This window comes from Cheilinus undulatus, linkage group 2, assembly GCF_018320785.1.
Source record: "Cheilinus undulatus linkage group 2, ASM1832078v1, whole genome shotgun sequence".
Lineage (NCBI taxonomy): Eukaryota > Metazoa > Chordata > Actinopteri > Labriformes > Labridae > Cheilinus > Cheilinus undulatus.
Window position 1 is genome coordinate 2,212,828 of NC_054866.1, and position 16,923 is coordinate 2,229,750.

The 16,923-nt window shown below is 42.2% G+C and overlaps 2 non-coding genes across 2 annotated transcripts; both read left to right on the forward strand.

Annotated features, from left to right (window-relative positions):
• The first annotated feature begins 584 nt into the window (after positions 1–584).
• On the forward strand, positions 585–666 carry trnas-gcu. The gene has a single exon. It is a non-coding gene; the product is annotated as a tRNA-Ser (tRNA).
• Positions 667–1,682: 1,016 nt separating this feature from the next.
• Positions 1,683–1,764, forward strand: trnas-gcu. Its single transcript has one exon. It is a non-coding gene; the product is annotated as a tRNA-Ser (tRNA).
• Positions 1,765–16,923: the final 15,159 nt, after the last annotated feature.

Genomic DNA, 16,923 nt, shown 5'->3' on the forward strand with positions numbered 1-16,923 from the left:
GCGGCTGGACCAGCAGACTCACGTTGCCTATGGCATCAAATTCATGCCTTTACAGCCTGCCAACCAAATGAGGGTATGGTGTCTGTGGAAACGCTAACTATTTTGGTGTTTAGCGTACAGAACCAAAAACAACCGTACTCAATCAAACCACCCCACCTGGTGGAAACAAGGGTATTGTAGTGTTTCTGTCTCCATTGGAAGCCCAAGTGGATAGAAACAGTGTGGTCCCTGAGAAAGCCCTGAGGGACGATCTAGCCGAATGCAGGGAGGAAGACAGGAAAGCATGGTTTCACAGGGTGACCTGAATGACTTGCAGACTTGCTGACTTGAAAGACAGTCATTTCATTGCGGACATAAAATGTCTCAGTTTTGCTCTCATTGTTTCATCAACAGAAGATGGCAGAGAAGGTGTTGTGGAGAACGTGTACATTGATCCCACTACCTCTCACATGCTAAGCTAGCGCTCTACCATTTGAGCTAACTCCTCTCTCCCCCTTTGGCAGTGCTCCAAGTTCACATAAGTGTTAAACGTTCTCCACTCCTCAAGATAACTCCATCAATGTCGAGAAAAACACCAGCCTGTGGACGAGGTGGCCGAGTGGTTAAGGCGATGGACTGCTAATCCATTGTGCTCTGCACGCGTGAGTTCGAATCTCATCCTCGTCGTACTACAGGAGACTTTATTCTGCTGTCCTCATATTTCAACACAATTACACCTTCACTGACCAAAGCTGCGCTGGGGGTGATCAGTTCAAGAAAAAGTTTGAGATCCTGGCACCTTGTTTAAAAGTTTGCCAGTGGCTGTTGCTGCCAACAAGCAGGAAAACTCAACAAAGTGCCCCTCACTATGCACCAGAAGGACTAGATTCATGGCATTGCAGGACTGGGCCAACGTCCATGAGATAGCATAGTCTGTGCCACTCGGCAAACAAGGCGGCTCCAGTGCATTCACTCTACTAATGCATTTTGCTCTGCACCAATGGGTTCAAATCCCATCCTCATCATTCTACAGGATACTTGCTTCTACCATGCTTGCATGTAAACACAGTGACACACAACAGACACCTTGACTGTCTTCAGTTCAAGCCATCTAGTAAGATAGCCATCTCTTGCCAACTTCAGAACAATTTGCCAGTGGCTGTTGCTGCCTACAAGCTGGAAAACTCAGCAAAGTGCCTGTTATCTTGTGCACCAGCAGGACTGGACTTGCTGCCTGGCAGGTCCGGACCCATCACCATGAGGTGGCCTTGTACGTAAACCTCTGCAATCAATGTTGCTGCAGTGGGGTAGTTGACATCTTTGTAGTGATTCTGTCTTCATTGGAAGCCCAAGTGGATAGAAACACTGTGGTCCCTGATTCTGAATAGAAAGCACTGAGGGACAATCTAGCCTAAAGCAGGGAGGATGATAGAAAGATGTCGTTTCACAAGATGACCTGAAGGACTTGTAGACATGAAATGTCTCACTTTTGCTCTCATTGTTTCATCAACAGAAGATGGCAGAGAAGGTGTTGTGGAGAATGTGGCATCTATCCTGCTGACTCTCACATGCTAAGCTAGCGCTCTACCATTTGAGCTAACTCCTCTCTCCCCCTTTGGCAGTGCTCCAAGTTCACATAGTGTTAAACGTTCTCCACTCCTCAAGCTTACTCCATCAAGTGTCGAGAAAATCACTGGCCTGTGGACGAGGTGGCCGAGTGGTTAAGGCGATGGACTGCTAATCCATTGTGCTCTGCACGCGTGAGTTCGAATCTCATCCTCGTCGTACTACAGGAGACTTTATTCTGCTGTCCTCATATTTCAACACAATTACACCTTCACTGACCAAAGCTGCGCTGGGGGTGATCAGTTCAAGAAAAAGTGTGAGATGCTGGCATCCTGTTTAAAAGTTTGCCAGTGGCTGTTGCTGCCAACAAGCAGGAAAACTCAACAAAGTGCCCCTCACTATGCACCAGAAAGACTGGATTCACGACATTGTAGGACAGTCCATGTCAGTGAGATAGCATCGTCTGTGCCGCTCAGCAAACAAGCTGGCTTCAGTGCATTCATTCTACTAATGCATTGTGCTCTGCACCAATGGGTTTGAATCCCATCCTCATCATTCTGCAGGATACTTGCTTCTACCATGCTTGCATGTAAACACAATAACACATTTATTGACAACAGCCACCTTGGCTGTTTTCGATTCAAGCCATCTAACATGCACCAAATTTTTTTTTTGCTCACCTTAAAATCCTTGATTAATTAATTTATTATTAGTTGCAGAGCATTTATCAGGACCTGTAATCTGGCGTACTCTCTTTACCCTAGAAGTCTGTCCTGTCCTGAGCCTTGAGCAGGTCTTCCTTTTTTCTAATAACAGCCTGAGTGAGTTGTATTTGAAAGTCAGTATATTAGGGTGAGTTCATGGAAAAGATGCTGGAAAACATATCCATTAATGAATTTAGTAAAATGTACACTAGTTTATCTCTGCCTGCCACTGATATTCCTCTGTCTGAAGACAGTCTAGACCAGGGGAACTCAACCTTATTCTACCAAAGAGCCATATTGTCTGAAAATACTTCAGAGAGAGCCACTTTCCAAAACAGGGGTGTAAGAAGATCCATAGATCAGCTGATCCATGGTGGAAATAAATTAAATGGTGAACTGTTGGATTATTGTGCAATCAAATTGGATGCAGTAGGCAACATAAAAATGTCTAGTGGCAGAAGAAAGGATATGTTACTAACAATGAGCATATATATATGTATTTTTAATGCTAGTTCCACCTGGTCTAATGACGTGTTAGAATATTAGTTTGAGCTCTGAGATGCTTTTCAAAGAGCTGGTGAATTCTCGTTGGCTATTTGGGTATTTGTATCTCATACTGGGACATTTACTGTAGCTCTGTGGCTCTGCTTATTTTAAAAGAGATGTTTTCTATTTTTTTCACTCATTTTTTTATACTTTTAGCTAAAGGGGGAGGGGCCTCATATTGGTCTTTGCCCTGGGCCTCAAAATGACTAAAACTAGTCCTGCCTCACACCTTCAGCTCTCTTAGACCATCGTTCCACCCCGCCTCATTCTGCAGCTTTGGTTTCCTGTTTCTGCTCTTTAGACAGTTTTTATTATCCGCAGTACATTAAAGATCAAATAAAACACCCACGTTTGGACAAGTTTCTCTAGATATTACGTTATCTCAACATGTGACCCATGTGTGAAGCTCGCTGATGATGACACGTATCGCAATGATCATCATAAAATACCAGTGTGGAGGAGCATGGACAGGAAGCGACAGAAGAAACTTGTTAAAATGAGGGCAGAAGAAGCTTCAGCTTGAACACAAGACAGCAGACCTCAATGAATGAGCTTACTGAAGAGAGGCAGCACCAGCGAACTTCCTCTGCTCTCTCTTATGCACATTCCTCTGTCGCACACACCCAGCAATAATAACACACGGGTTACAAGGAAATAAAAGTTTTCATTTAGACTTGGCACTAAAGAGCCACAGGCAACTGGAGAGCCATGGGTTGAATATGTCAGCTCGATACATTAAGCAGAAAGTAACCTAATGCTGTGGTTTATTCCTTCATTAATGCTGTTTTTACTGTAATTATTGTTAGGGGGGATGAGGAACATTTTAGGGTGACTTCAGCCCCCAAAAAGGGCCTAATGACATCCATGGCACTGCTCCAGGACCGCATATGTGTTAAACTTTCTCTGTTCCTCAAGATTAAGTGTTGCCAAGATATACAACACCACTGACAAGGTAGCTGAGTGGTTAAGGCGATGGACTGCTAATCCACTGCTTCACACATCCATCGTAGACAGCGTTTGGGAAATGGAAGAGACTTTGAAAAAAACTTGAAGGGTGATTGGATGACTGTCTGTTACATCTTCATGGGCCAATCAGAGCAACAAAACACATGACATAGCCGTTACCAAGCTGCACCCCTACATAAGGGGTGTACTCCATAGAGAGCTGCATAACATGAACCACGGTGACTGTAGACATGTCAGTACACGACTTCAATCGTTTTTAAAAAGAAAACCAGTGTTCTTTGTTCTTCTTTTAACGAAGAAGAGTTGTCACTTTCTGATAAATCAGCATCCAGGCTAATGTCTTCCACCATAATTGCACCAGCGTCTTGTTGCTGCTTGCTTACTCCCCCCGCCTGAAAGTACTGCCCCTCGTCGCTGATTGGTCCTGTCACTTTCTAACTGGGCCCAGATGCTTCAGACGGGAGCTTTGCAAGATGGATTCGCCAGTGAGAAACACGGAAACGGGTGAATCCATCTGATTTACAAGGTTAGTTTTTTATCTCTTTTGGTCCCAAACAAATGCTCCTGATATCACAACTAGACATGCTAGGACGATGAAAACTGGAAACAAAATGACAATAAAAAACTGAAACAGTGAGTCTTAAGTAGAGGAGTGTGTATTTGTCGTTAAAGGGTTACAGTTTGGTGAAGAAATATTCATCAGTTACATGATGCACATGTCTAAGTTCTTTCTACAGTCTACAGTCTGAATGGAGTAAAGCAGCAATCATAGATGACGGTGGTGTCCGCCAATCTAGGTGGCAGTAACGCGTGTAACTGTTTGCCAACTGCTTTTAAACAACCGGCACTGAAGGAAGAACAATAAAGAGGAAGAAGCGGGCAAAACAAAACACAAGAACAAGAAAAGTTAGCTTTCACAGGAGTGAAGAGACCCATGGGCTTCTTCCTCTCCTCCACGCTGTTTTAAAAGAAGACTTCTGGATGTAAAAGCAGAGAGGGTGAGGACTTTAGCTACGCTAATACAATTTAAAGGCCATACACACATATGCAGAAGTAGAGATTAGGGGGTAAAGTGTGTGTTTTAAGTGCTCCATTACAACATCCCATCCTGTGTTTACATGACAAACATGAGTCATTGATTTTGTATGAGTAATACTGCTGGCTTCCCTCCCTCTGTATTTCCACATAGAGCCTTTATTATCTTTACTAACACTTGTGTGACAGCGTCCTGGCACACTACATGAATCAGAAATATAATACCTTACAAAGGCTAAAATAGGAATGTTTTGTTTTTATTACTATGTTTTAATAATTCTAAACCTTACAAAGCAGATGGATCAACCAACTGTCTTTACACCGAAGCACAACGAGTCTCTACTTCCAGCTTCAGACAAAGCACATCTTTGCTAATGTTAATGCTAATGCTAATGTGAGCAAAGATGCTAACAACAACATGGAACTTTACAGCTGTAGATGGAAAATATGATGCATTCAGGTAACCTCGGTAAATTAGACAACTGTATTCTATATGTTATGATTTGTTCAAGTGTCACGTAAAATGGGAAAATTTAGTTTTTGATGAGAAACTTCAGTAAATACAGTGAATCTGTGTTTATATTTGAGGGATATACAGTAGATGTGACAGACTGAATCACAGCTTTTTAACTCAAGCTCTACTCAGCTGAGACCACTGTACTTTAAATATTTGGCCTTATTTTGTTTTTCCACCAAACTATAGAAAATATTGATAGTGGTACTGATAAGGACTCAGATCAGCACTTTCATGAGCTGTACATAGAATTTTAATCAGGTAACAGCACTAGTTTTAATATGAACATTTTCTTTTACAAAGACTGTAATAATTTAAGAATTAACATTTTTTCTGTTTTTATTTATTTCTCTGTATTTTTAGTTTTATCCAGATCCAAAGTAAACATCAGTGAAAAAGAACCTGAGTCTCATGAGTGACCGATAGGCTGCATAATAAGTTTGCACGTTTTTAAAAATCTTTAATGATTTGTATTGTACCTGGCGTTGCTGCTGCTGCAGGCATGTGGTTAAAATAAACTTTGTAATTTCACATCACTCATCTAGGCAAGGAAAGAAGAATTATAGTTTTAAAACTTATGTTGTCATGGATCACAGTACAGCCACTTAGAGAAGACCTTACTGTCGTGCCATGTAGCGCTGTGCCAGGCCATGGCCATGTTCATCGTTTGCCAAATTGTCCCGACATCATTATCGGGAATCTGTCATGATTTTTAAAGCCTCTTCACACACAGGTAGCGGTGCTTTGGATTTGGAATGAATTCATACGACGCTGCATTTTAAATTATAATGCAAATTGGATTTTCGTGTCATAAACATTCGCATTTTTGTTTTTCAATGAAACTCATGGATCGTATTGTGTCTCAGGGTTCTTTGGATGACTGAAATCAATTTCAGACACCTGTGATAATTAGTTTACCAGGTGAGCCCAATTAAAGGAAAACTACATAAGACGTTCCACATTATTAAGCAGGCCACAGGTTTCAGCAATATGGGGAAAAAAAGGATCTCTGCTACTGAAAAGCCTCAAATAGTGTAATGCCTTGGACAAGGAATGAAAACATGAGATATTTCAGAAAAACTTAAGTGTGATCATCGTACGATGAAGAAATTTGTGGCTTGCAGTCGTGTATAAACCTACTATTCAGCCCCCCTAACCAATGCTCACGAGCAGAAACGGTTGCAGTGGGCCCAGAAATACATGAAGACTCATTTTCAAACAGTCTTGTTGACTGATGAGTGCCGTGCAACCCTGGATGGTCCAGATGGAGGAGTAGTGGATGGTTGGTGGATGGCCACCATGTCCTAATGAGGCCGGGACGTCAACAAGGAGGGGGCGGAGTCATGTTCTGGGCCGGACTGAGGAGAGAGCTGGTAGACCCCTTTAGGGTCCCTGAAGGTGTGAAAATGACCTCTGCAAAGTTTATAGAGTTTCTGACTGACCACTTTCTTCCATGGTACAAAAAGAAGAACAGTGCCTTCTGTAGCAAAATTATCTTCATGCGTGACAATGAACCATCTCATGCTGCAAAGAATCCCTCTGTGTCATTGGCTGCTATGGGCATAAAAGGAGAGAAACTCATGGTGTGGCCCCCATCCTCCCCTGACCTTTAACCCTACTGAGAACCTTTGGAGCATCCTCAAGCTAAAGATCTATGAGGGTGGGAGGCAGTTCACATCAGAACAGCAGCTCTGGGAGGATATTCTGACATCCTGCAAAGAAATTCAAGCAGAAACTCTCCATAAACTCACAAGTTCAATGGATGACAGAATAGTGAAGGTGATATCAAAGAAGGGCTCCTATGTTAACATGGAACTTGGCCTGTTAAGATATTTTTGATTGAAATAGCTTTGATTTCAGTAAATATGACCCCCTGATGCTGCAATTTCAACAAATGACCATTTTCAGTTCTTTAGAACCTTTAAAATGTTTGAAACACTGTTGTGCTTAATAATGCATTTTTGAGGTTTTATATTTTCTAAAGAAAATCGTTGTCATTGTAAGTTTTGTTCAATAAAATCTGAAATATTTTCTAACTGTTGATGACTTGAAAAATATACTGGCTGTCATTTGCATCAAATATTCAGGAAAATCAGAGAAATATAGCATTTCCATAATAATTTGGAACATGTTGTATGAAGGCATTTATTATAAACGTGCTCATTCCACACACCATCTTCATGATGCTGGTTAAAGCAATACTGTGGCTACTTTTAATACCCTGGGATATGGTATTACCGTATTACCGCACATTCCTAGTAGGAACTGAACGGTGACCTCTGTGAACCGTTTCACCCCTGTTACGACGTAAGTGTTCATGATTCCATTTTAGACAGATTAAACAAATCAATAAAATACCAAAGATGTAATGACAGTGGATAAAATGCTTCTTAAAGATATTACTCTACATCCAGTTGATTTGCCTGATCTAATAAGAAGAGGAAGGATGTTCCAAAGTGACGAGCCAGCGACGGCCAAATTGCATCACTCTCTGGGTTTATCCCGGTACAAACAGAAGGATAAACAGACACACTGACACAGAACATTTTGTACAAAGTCTGGGGCTTAAAATAAGCCTACTAGGGAATGTTAAGTTTGGCTTTGTGATGTTGACCTTCAGTTCAAATCCCTAAAAATATGAAGTAGCACGAAACAAGTAAAGTCTTTGCCACAGACACGCTCCAAAAACAGAGAAAAAATGACTGGGTAGGTCACGATAACACTGTGGCGAGCAGATCAGTCTTTGCTGTGTGTGCGTGGCTGCCCGTGTGTGCGAGTATGCCGTGCTGGTGTGCATTAGTGTGTGTATTTGTGCTAGTGTGTGTTAGCTCCGTGGTTGTGCATGACATGTCCTGATGAGGCAGTTGATTTGGGCTGCTGGTAGGGGGTACTCTAATCTGGCACGCACTCACTGGCACTGCTCTACCTAGTTATTCCACTGACAGCCACTGCCCTGGGAACAGGAGCTCACACTCACGCACACAAACACACACTGATTGGTTTACAAAATACACACTCAATCACACACAAACGCCCCTCTCCAGGCACTGTTCTTTCTGATCTCGCTCTGGGACTGGTGGGGACAGATGGGTGAACAGTGGGAGTCTGGGCTGCCATCACTCGGAAAGCAAAGGCATGCACGCACAAATACACACGTTTCACACAAATACACACTGACACAAACACAAGATCACAGGCTCAGCCAGACTTGGTCAGAAAGTGGCAAACATAGGAACAGACAGGCTCAGATACGCACAGAAGAGTCTGACTGGCTGTGTCTCACAGAGAGACACTGAGCTGCAGTCACACGCAGGCTTATTTACTCGTAAACATGCACTCAGATTCACACATGGCCCCTCGTTCACACACAGACAGGATTACTAGAAGCATGCATGCATGCTCGGCTCATTCTCACCCTGCTGTACCACGGTGCATCACAGTAAACATATGATGTTTATTTTAACAGATCCTTATTTCACCAGAACGGTCTGCAGCAAATAAACAGCTCCTACAGTTCAGACCACAATAGAAGAAGGATAACTCAGCCTTAAGTACAAAAGATGCACATTATTGGAATTATGCTAATATACCAACATTTACAAACTCATTTTAGCTGATGGCAGTAGACAGTTTTTTATTGTAAAAACAAAATTGTTCAAAGAGAGGCTGAGACAAGCTGAGCTGAGAGAGGAGGCACTCTAGTAGTGGTTTTATGCCAAAACGTTCAGGGCTCACTGTGCCCCCTTAGATTGTGGTGCCCAAGCCATACCTAAAAAATGCCCATCAAGCACATAGCCATGCAGGATCCATTTAAATACATTTGTTATCCTAAATGGGTCGTTCTGAAGAGCTCAATGACTTCATGTGTGGTACTGTGATGGATGCCACCTTTGCAATCAGACAGTTAGGGAAGTTTCATCTGTGCTGGATATTCTACAGTCAACTGTAGATAATATTAGAAAGTGGAAGCGTTTAGGAACAACAGAAACTCAGCCACAAAGCGGAAGACCACGTCACAGAGCAAGGTCATGACTTCTGAGGTGCATTGTGGGTAAAAGCCTACAAAACTCTGCTAAGTTGAGAGCTCTGAACTTCCACTGGCATTAATGTAAACACTGAAACTGTACAGTGCGAGCCTCATGAATGGGTTTCCATGGCCGAGCAGCTGCATGCAAAGCTCACATCACCAAGTCTGGCATGCCAAGACATTCTGGACAATGCTTCCAACTTTGTGGCAACAAAGGCCCTTTTCTATTCCAACATGACCGTGCTCCAGTGCACAAAGCAAGACTACAAAGATATGGTTTGATGAGTTCAGTGTGGCAGATCTTGACTGGCCTGCATAGAGCTCTGACCTCAACCCTACTGAGCATCTTTGGGATGAGCTGTGTTGGAGACTATGGGCAAAAAATCCTCAAAAAACACTCCAAAATCTAGCTGCAAAAGAGGAGTGGCAACTCCATATTAAAGGACATGCATTTGAATACAATGTCACTACAGTCCCTATTAGTGAAATGGTCAGGTGGCCAAATACTTTTGTCCATACAGTGCATAACTGATGGTACAGTTGTACTTTTTACTAATGTTTAAGGCCAATATATGATTGATACCACGTGTAGGTCATAAATAGTTAATAATGTTTATTTCAGTTAATTTCAGCTTCTCTGCTGTCCAAATGTGTCTGAACACACCACTGCTCTCTTCGTACGCACAGCACCACTGCTCTGCTTCCTGCAGTTTCTCTTGACCAGTGGTCTGATCTTACATCGGTATTATTCATCTGTACATTTCATGCTTACAGTTTACACAGTTTATAATTTGAAATGTTTCCCTCAACATTCAGTGGTTTGGCTGCAACAGCTGATCTGCACAAGGAGGGTTGTTGATGCATAACGATCCCTAATTTATAGAGTTCAGAATAATCAATAACAATATTCACAACATCACATGCATAAAAACTGTTAAAGTAACAGGAGAGGTTTATATTTAACATTTAGAAGTCTCTCTTTCTCATACATTAACAGCTGCAGAGAAGCGCAAGTGACTTATATATCTATATACACTATATTGCCAAAAGTATTCACTCACCCATCCAGATAACTGAAATCAGGTGTTCCAGTCACTTCCATGACCACAGGTGCATAAAATCATCACCTAGGCATGCAGACAGTTTCTACAAACATTTGTGAAAGAATGGCTCGCTCTCAGGAGCTCAGTGAATTCCAGCGTGGTACTGTGATAGGATGCCACCTGTGCAACAAGTCCAGTCGTGAAATTTCCTGGCTCCTAAATATTCCACAGTCAACTGTCAGTGGTATTATAACAAAGTGGAAGCCATTGGGAATGACAGCAACTCAGCCACCAAGTGGTAGGCCACGTAAAATGATGGAGCGGGGTGAGGCACATAGTGCACAAAGGTCGCCAACTTTCTGCAGAGTCAATGGCTACAGACCTCCAAACTTCATGTGGCCTTCAGATTAGCTCAACAACAGTGGTAGAGAGCTTAATGGGTTTCACTGGCCGAGCAGCTGCATCCAAGCCATACATCACCAAGTGCAAAGCAAAGTATCGGATGCAGTGATGTAAAGCACGCCACCACTGGACTCTAGAGCAGTGGAGACGACTTCTCTGGAGTGCTTCTCCATCTGGCAATCTGATGGATGAGTCTGGGTTTGGCGGTTGCCAGGAGAACAGTACTTGTCTGACTGAACTGTGCCAAGTGTAAAGTTTGGTGGAGGGGGGATTATGGTGTGGGCTTGTTTTTCAGGAGCTGGGCTTGGCCCCTTAGTTCCAGTCAAAGGAACTCTGAATGCTTCAGCATGCCAAGAGATTGTGGACAATTCCATGCTCCCAACTTTGTGGGAACAGTTTGGGGATGGCCCCTTCCTGTTCCAACATGACTGTGCACCAGTGCACAAAGCAAGGTCCATAAAGACATGGATGAGAGAGTTTGGTGTGGATCAACTTGACTGGCCTGCACAGAGTCCTGACCTCAACCCCATAGAACACCTTTGGGATGAATTAGAGCGGAGACTGAGAGCCAGGCCTTCTCATCCAACATCAGTGTGTGACCTCTTAAGTTCATATGTGAGTCAAGGCAGACGAGCGAATACTTTTGGCAAAATAGTGTATATATAAATGTATATATGACATTTATATATATAAATGTCATATATACATTTATATATAAATGTATATATAAATGTATATATGACATATCCAGGAAATATTACCTGCAGAATGCATTGCGCACAATATTGCATTTTTTTTTTTTTTTTTTTTTTTTGCATGACCTTAAAAAAATTAGAAAATACCATGAGTGAATGGAGAACATTCACTCAAGGACAACAAGCTTTTGGGGGTCAAATGTGATGATGATCGGTACGTATTGCCTCATGGGAGAGGAACCTTGGACTGCATTTATTTAGTTAAAAAATGCTTGATGTGCACATCATAAGGACTTTTTCCTATCCTTGAATCATATTTCCTCTTTATCCTTGTCTCTAAAGTACTGCCAATACACAGAAAATCCCCTGACAAAATCTTTTCATCTCATCTCAATTACACTGTGATTCAGAGTCCTGATTGTTACCTGTCTGCTTTACATCTCCATTTGTCTCGTCTGCTCTTTGTGAGGCTGGTTTTGTTGATTCCTCTGGCTGTCAATATTTTCCTGTGGAGTTTTAGGCAGAAACAGGATGTGTTTCCTCCATTTTCTCAGGTCACACGGCCTCGCTGTTTATTTGTTGTGTTTGATTGTTCTTTGCTGGAATCTGTCCGTCAGATCGGGCCTCTCCCGTCTGGACTCAGTCAGGCTGAAAACGTCTGCTGAAAGGTAGAGCAGGAGAAGGGTCAGCCAAAATGTCTACACATGAAAGAGGCGAAGGGTTTCACCTCTCTAAGCCTGTGAATCGCTGTTAAAACTAGCTTATGCACGCATTACAGCTAACCTGTGCAGTGGAGCGAGGTGAATTTAGCGTAAGCTCTGCATGGCGCTCTGCATCAAGTGTGGGTTAAGTGTAGTGCGTGTCAGAGTTAGGGGGCTACTCCCTCTACATGCATGAGTACGTACTTCACTGCTTAACACAGTCCATGTGGGTAATGGATAAGACACTAGCTCTGTTGGTGGTTATCATGTCTCCTCCTTTTTCTGCTCTCCATTTTCACCTTCACAGGGCTGTTGAAGCTTTGAAACCTCCATTCGTATTAACATGATCATTTATTGTGAATTAATGAATTAAATTATCTGAAACCAGATAGGATGTGCTGAGAGGGAGGCCCTCCTCTTTATATCAATTACCTCTGAGGAACAATTTAAATTTTCATCTTGTTCTGTTTCATCACATCACCCTCTGCTCGCCGCCATTAAAGTTGCATCATCTATAAGCTCATTTAACCCCGTGGGAGAACAGTGGCATTACGTTTGGATTAGGCTCTCTAATGAGGGAATATTGCTCTTCTCTCTCCTCTTCTTCCTCAACAGGCCGGCGGTAGCAGCCGCCACGAATGAGGAGGCAGAGCAGTTCCTTAGAAAAGAGAAGCGGCAAGGTGAGTTTCTGACAGAGAGCAAAGAGACAAGTGTTAATTTTAGCAGCTATTTTTAATTTTAGACTTAGTTTTAGTCTTTAAATGAAATGCATTTTAGTTTTTCACATTTTAGTAATTTCTATCCTTTTTAGGTTTAGTCTAGTTTTAGTCCATAAAAGTCCTCACATTTTAGTCTTTACTTTTAGTCCAAGCATTTTTTTCTTGCCTTAGGCCGGCCACACACTAGACGTTTTTTTTAAACTGAAATGATTTTAAAACTGTTGGAGACCACAGACTTCAGGACAATTTCCAAAGATTTTTCATCTTTAATCCTCTGAACGCACACTAGACGACTCAGCCAGACTGTCAGATCACTGGAGACCACACACCTGATACCTGCCTACGACCTTGCGTGATCATGTGACTTAAAAAAAACAAACAAAAAAAAAACACAGATGTCTGTTGATACCGTTTTGCTGTCTCTCCACACCAGGCTGTCCTGGCGTGTGTTACAGGTGCAGCAACAATCATTAAACAGGGGAAAGACTCAGGATGAAATCCGGGCTGGAATTAAGGTACAGTTGTGTTCATGGTTGTGAGCGGTGAAAGTACATATGATTCGTCTGGTGACGCTACCGGTGCGCTCGCTCTCATTGGTTGTTGTTGGTACTCCATCAGCAGCACTACGACCTAGAATCGTAAATATCAAACATGTTTGATATTTATGATTCAGGGTCTGGGAGGCTACGATGTGATTTGGAGCAGTAAATTAATCGTGTTGACACACACATGCAGACAACTCAGACAAATAATTGTCTGCGACGAGGCTCCAGTCGGGATACGCCCCCACGATATGCCCCCACAAATCTTGCCCCAAATCGGGCTTAAAATCCTGTAGCGTGTGGCTGGCCTAAATCTGGTAATAAATCGTGGTAGTGTGTTCTCTGCTCTCTGTCAAACCTGGGGTCCCTGCTTTCTACAGCTGAGAGGCAGAATAGATACAGATGCAGATTTTGATAGATTCACCCACAGCGGAGAAATATTACAGATTTTGAATCTCCAATGAAAACTAAATTACAATTTAGTCTAGTTTTAGTCATCTAGATGAAAACTAAACTTAGTTTTTGTCATCACAGACCTATTTTTGTTAGTTTTAGTTTTTGTCATGGAAAGCAAGGCTGTCGACGACCATTTTTAGTCATAGTTTTAGTCGACAGCATTAACACTGAAAGAGACCAAATGACTTCCGAAAGTGGTAGGATAAAATTCCAAAGCAGGGTAGAAACAAAACAGAATCAGTGTTAATTTTGTTGACTAAAAATATGACTAAAAATGTTTGGACTAAAACTAACAAAAAAAAAAAAAAAAGATCTGTGATTAAAAAAACGACAAGAACTAAGTTTAGTTTTCATCAAGATGACTAAAATTAGACTAAAATGTAATTTAGTTTTCCTCGGACATTCAAAATCCATGATATTTCTCCACTGTGGGTAAATCTGTCTAAAAACAATGCATCTGCATCTATTCTGGCTCTCAGCTGTTGAAAGCAGGGACCCCAGGTTTAGCAGGGTGCAGAGAACACACTACCATGATTTATTACCAGATTTAGACAAAAAAATAAATGCTTGGTAAAGACTTAAATGTGAGAACTTTTTATGGACTAAAACTAGACTAAAATGTTTTGAATTTTCATCGCCTAAAACTAGATAGAAAAATAAAAAAAGGACTGAAATGAGTAAAATGTGACTTAAACTAAAATGCATTTCATTTAAAGACTAAAATTAAAATAGCTGCCAAAATGAAGACTGATCAGAATTAAAAGCTAGGGAGAAAAACAAAGCTTGGGTTTGCATCGCTCTGATTGGCTGTTCGCCCCTTGACCAGATGCAGCGCAGGAAAGCCAGGGCAGATGGGAAACAACTGTGTGAGATGATAGAGCAAAAACAATAAAAGAGAATGGAAAATACAGAAGAGAAAAGGTTAATTCAGCTAACACAGTCATCATTTCCTGGAAACAGAGGGAGACATACCCGTGTAGGAGAGCAGAGTGGGACGGAGATGAGAAGGAAGGGAACAGAAATGCTTCTCCTTTCAGGTTTTCTGACACTGAGAGCAGCTAAATGAGTAAACCACTGGGTGAGCAAACACACGACATCTCTCTCTCTGTTTTTCACTATCTTGGTTTTATCACCTACGACAGATCTGGCTCATATCTGTTCCTCCATTTGGTGCTGTCAGCCTTATGATTTATGTCATCTGACATTATAAAACTGGCTCTCGTGACAGGCCGTGCCCATGCTCCCCTGCAGTCCGCACGCACGCACACACCCTGTCAGGCACCACGGAGCAGCTCACAGCCTCCCCGCTCATCCCCATCTCATCTGAGACTCCGTTCATTTTTGATCACCTTGAGCCACAAACCCTGAATAAAAAAACACAACAACCACTCAGACCCTGCTGAGCGCTCAAAAGCTGTCATCAAACTCTGCACGCCACTTCCAGAAACGTTCACAGTGTTTATGTGTTTGAGCAGGTGTGTGTGTCTGTGTGTAAGGGCTGTGCAGTAAAAGATTTTTTCAGATATATAATAATAATAGGGGGGCAGGTCTAGAAAAGACTAGAGGCTGAGGTGAACAGGTGGAGCTTGAGGACTTTTTTGAACACATCCAATGATGGAGCATTGCAGGACTTTTCAGGTAGGATGTCCCAGAGGATGGGGGCTGTAGACCTGAAGGCTCTCTGAAAAGGCCATTGTCTGAGGACCGGAGGCTCCGGATCGGCGTATCTGGGTGAAGAAGGTCAGAGAAGTACTGAGGGGCAAGAGCATGAAGGGATCTGTAAGTGAGGAGGAGGAGGAGTTTGTATTTGATTCAGAATCTAACTGGGAGCCAGTGGAGGTGGATGAGGTCGGGGTGATGTGCTGCCATATTTTCAAATGAGATAAAGGGTAAGACAGGAATGTTTAAGGGTCAAAGTTTGTTTCGATTTATTCAAAAAATACATCCTTAGCTTAATGCTCAGCAGAAGACTGTTTTCAGAGTTTCTCCTGGTTCCTTCCTGAGGCACAGGTGGTACCTTTTCAATCTTGGTACTCTGAATTTTCTAGGGAAATTCTTATATGCTTCCCCAGGAGAAAACAAATGTACATTTTAAAGTTGTTTACTTCCCTTCATTTAATAAAACTCTGATAAATAAAATCATAGAACCTGAGAAGTTTACTGCAGCTGCAGGTTCTGACAGGAGGAATATGCGATATCTAACAAATACCTACGGTCAGTGAGTGTTTAGTTCAGTCCTAGTAGCTACCGAGTTTCCACTTCAGTAAGGTTGAAATGTAAGGTGGCAGTTTCATAACGAGGGCCTTAAAATGTGTTAAACCCCTCCCTCTTCAGGGGGCCGACATCCAACCTTCTCATACAAGACACAATGATGAGTTCTGTATCCGTAACCAGTTATAAATCTAAGACCAGAGTCAGGGGTGGTTTTAGGCTCTAGAATTGAAATAGTCAATAAGTAATGTTAAATACAATTATATTATTATTATATAAATAGGTTTGTGGAGTTTTAGGCAGGATCAACAGACCTGTCAGCTGAACTCTTTAGCCCAAAATGCATTGGTGCTGTTTGACGTGCATTCAAATGGTCATCCCATTAGTTTCTATTGACAACGCCCCCACGCCAGTCGCAACCAGTGTGATTGTGCAGTGCTGCAGCAGTAAACACCGCTGATCTATTCCTTAAACAGCCGGCCACAGCTATTTTGCACTGCACCATCTTCTGTTCAAGGTGTAGAATATGTGGGAGGCCTTGGCCTCCAGTAAAATACCACTGACTTGGTTTTCTCCCGACGCTCTGAGGCTTGGAGGGTAGCTCTGAGTGGACGCTTGTACTCTGGTATCGAACCTCTGCCCAACACTGTGGAGTTTTATTATAGGAGTCCAGCTGCTGGTGGTATTTACGCGAGGACCCACATGATTAAACATTTATTTACAAGTCTGAAAATACATGTTGTGTATCTGTGTGTTGTTTATCTATGTGTTGTGTATTTGTGTGTTGTCTATCTGTGTGTTGCATCTTTGTGTTGTA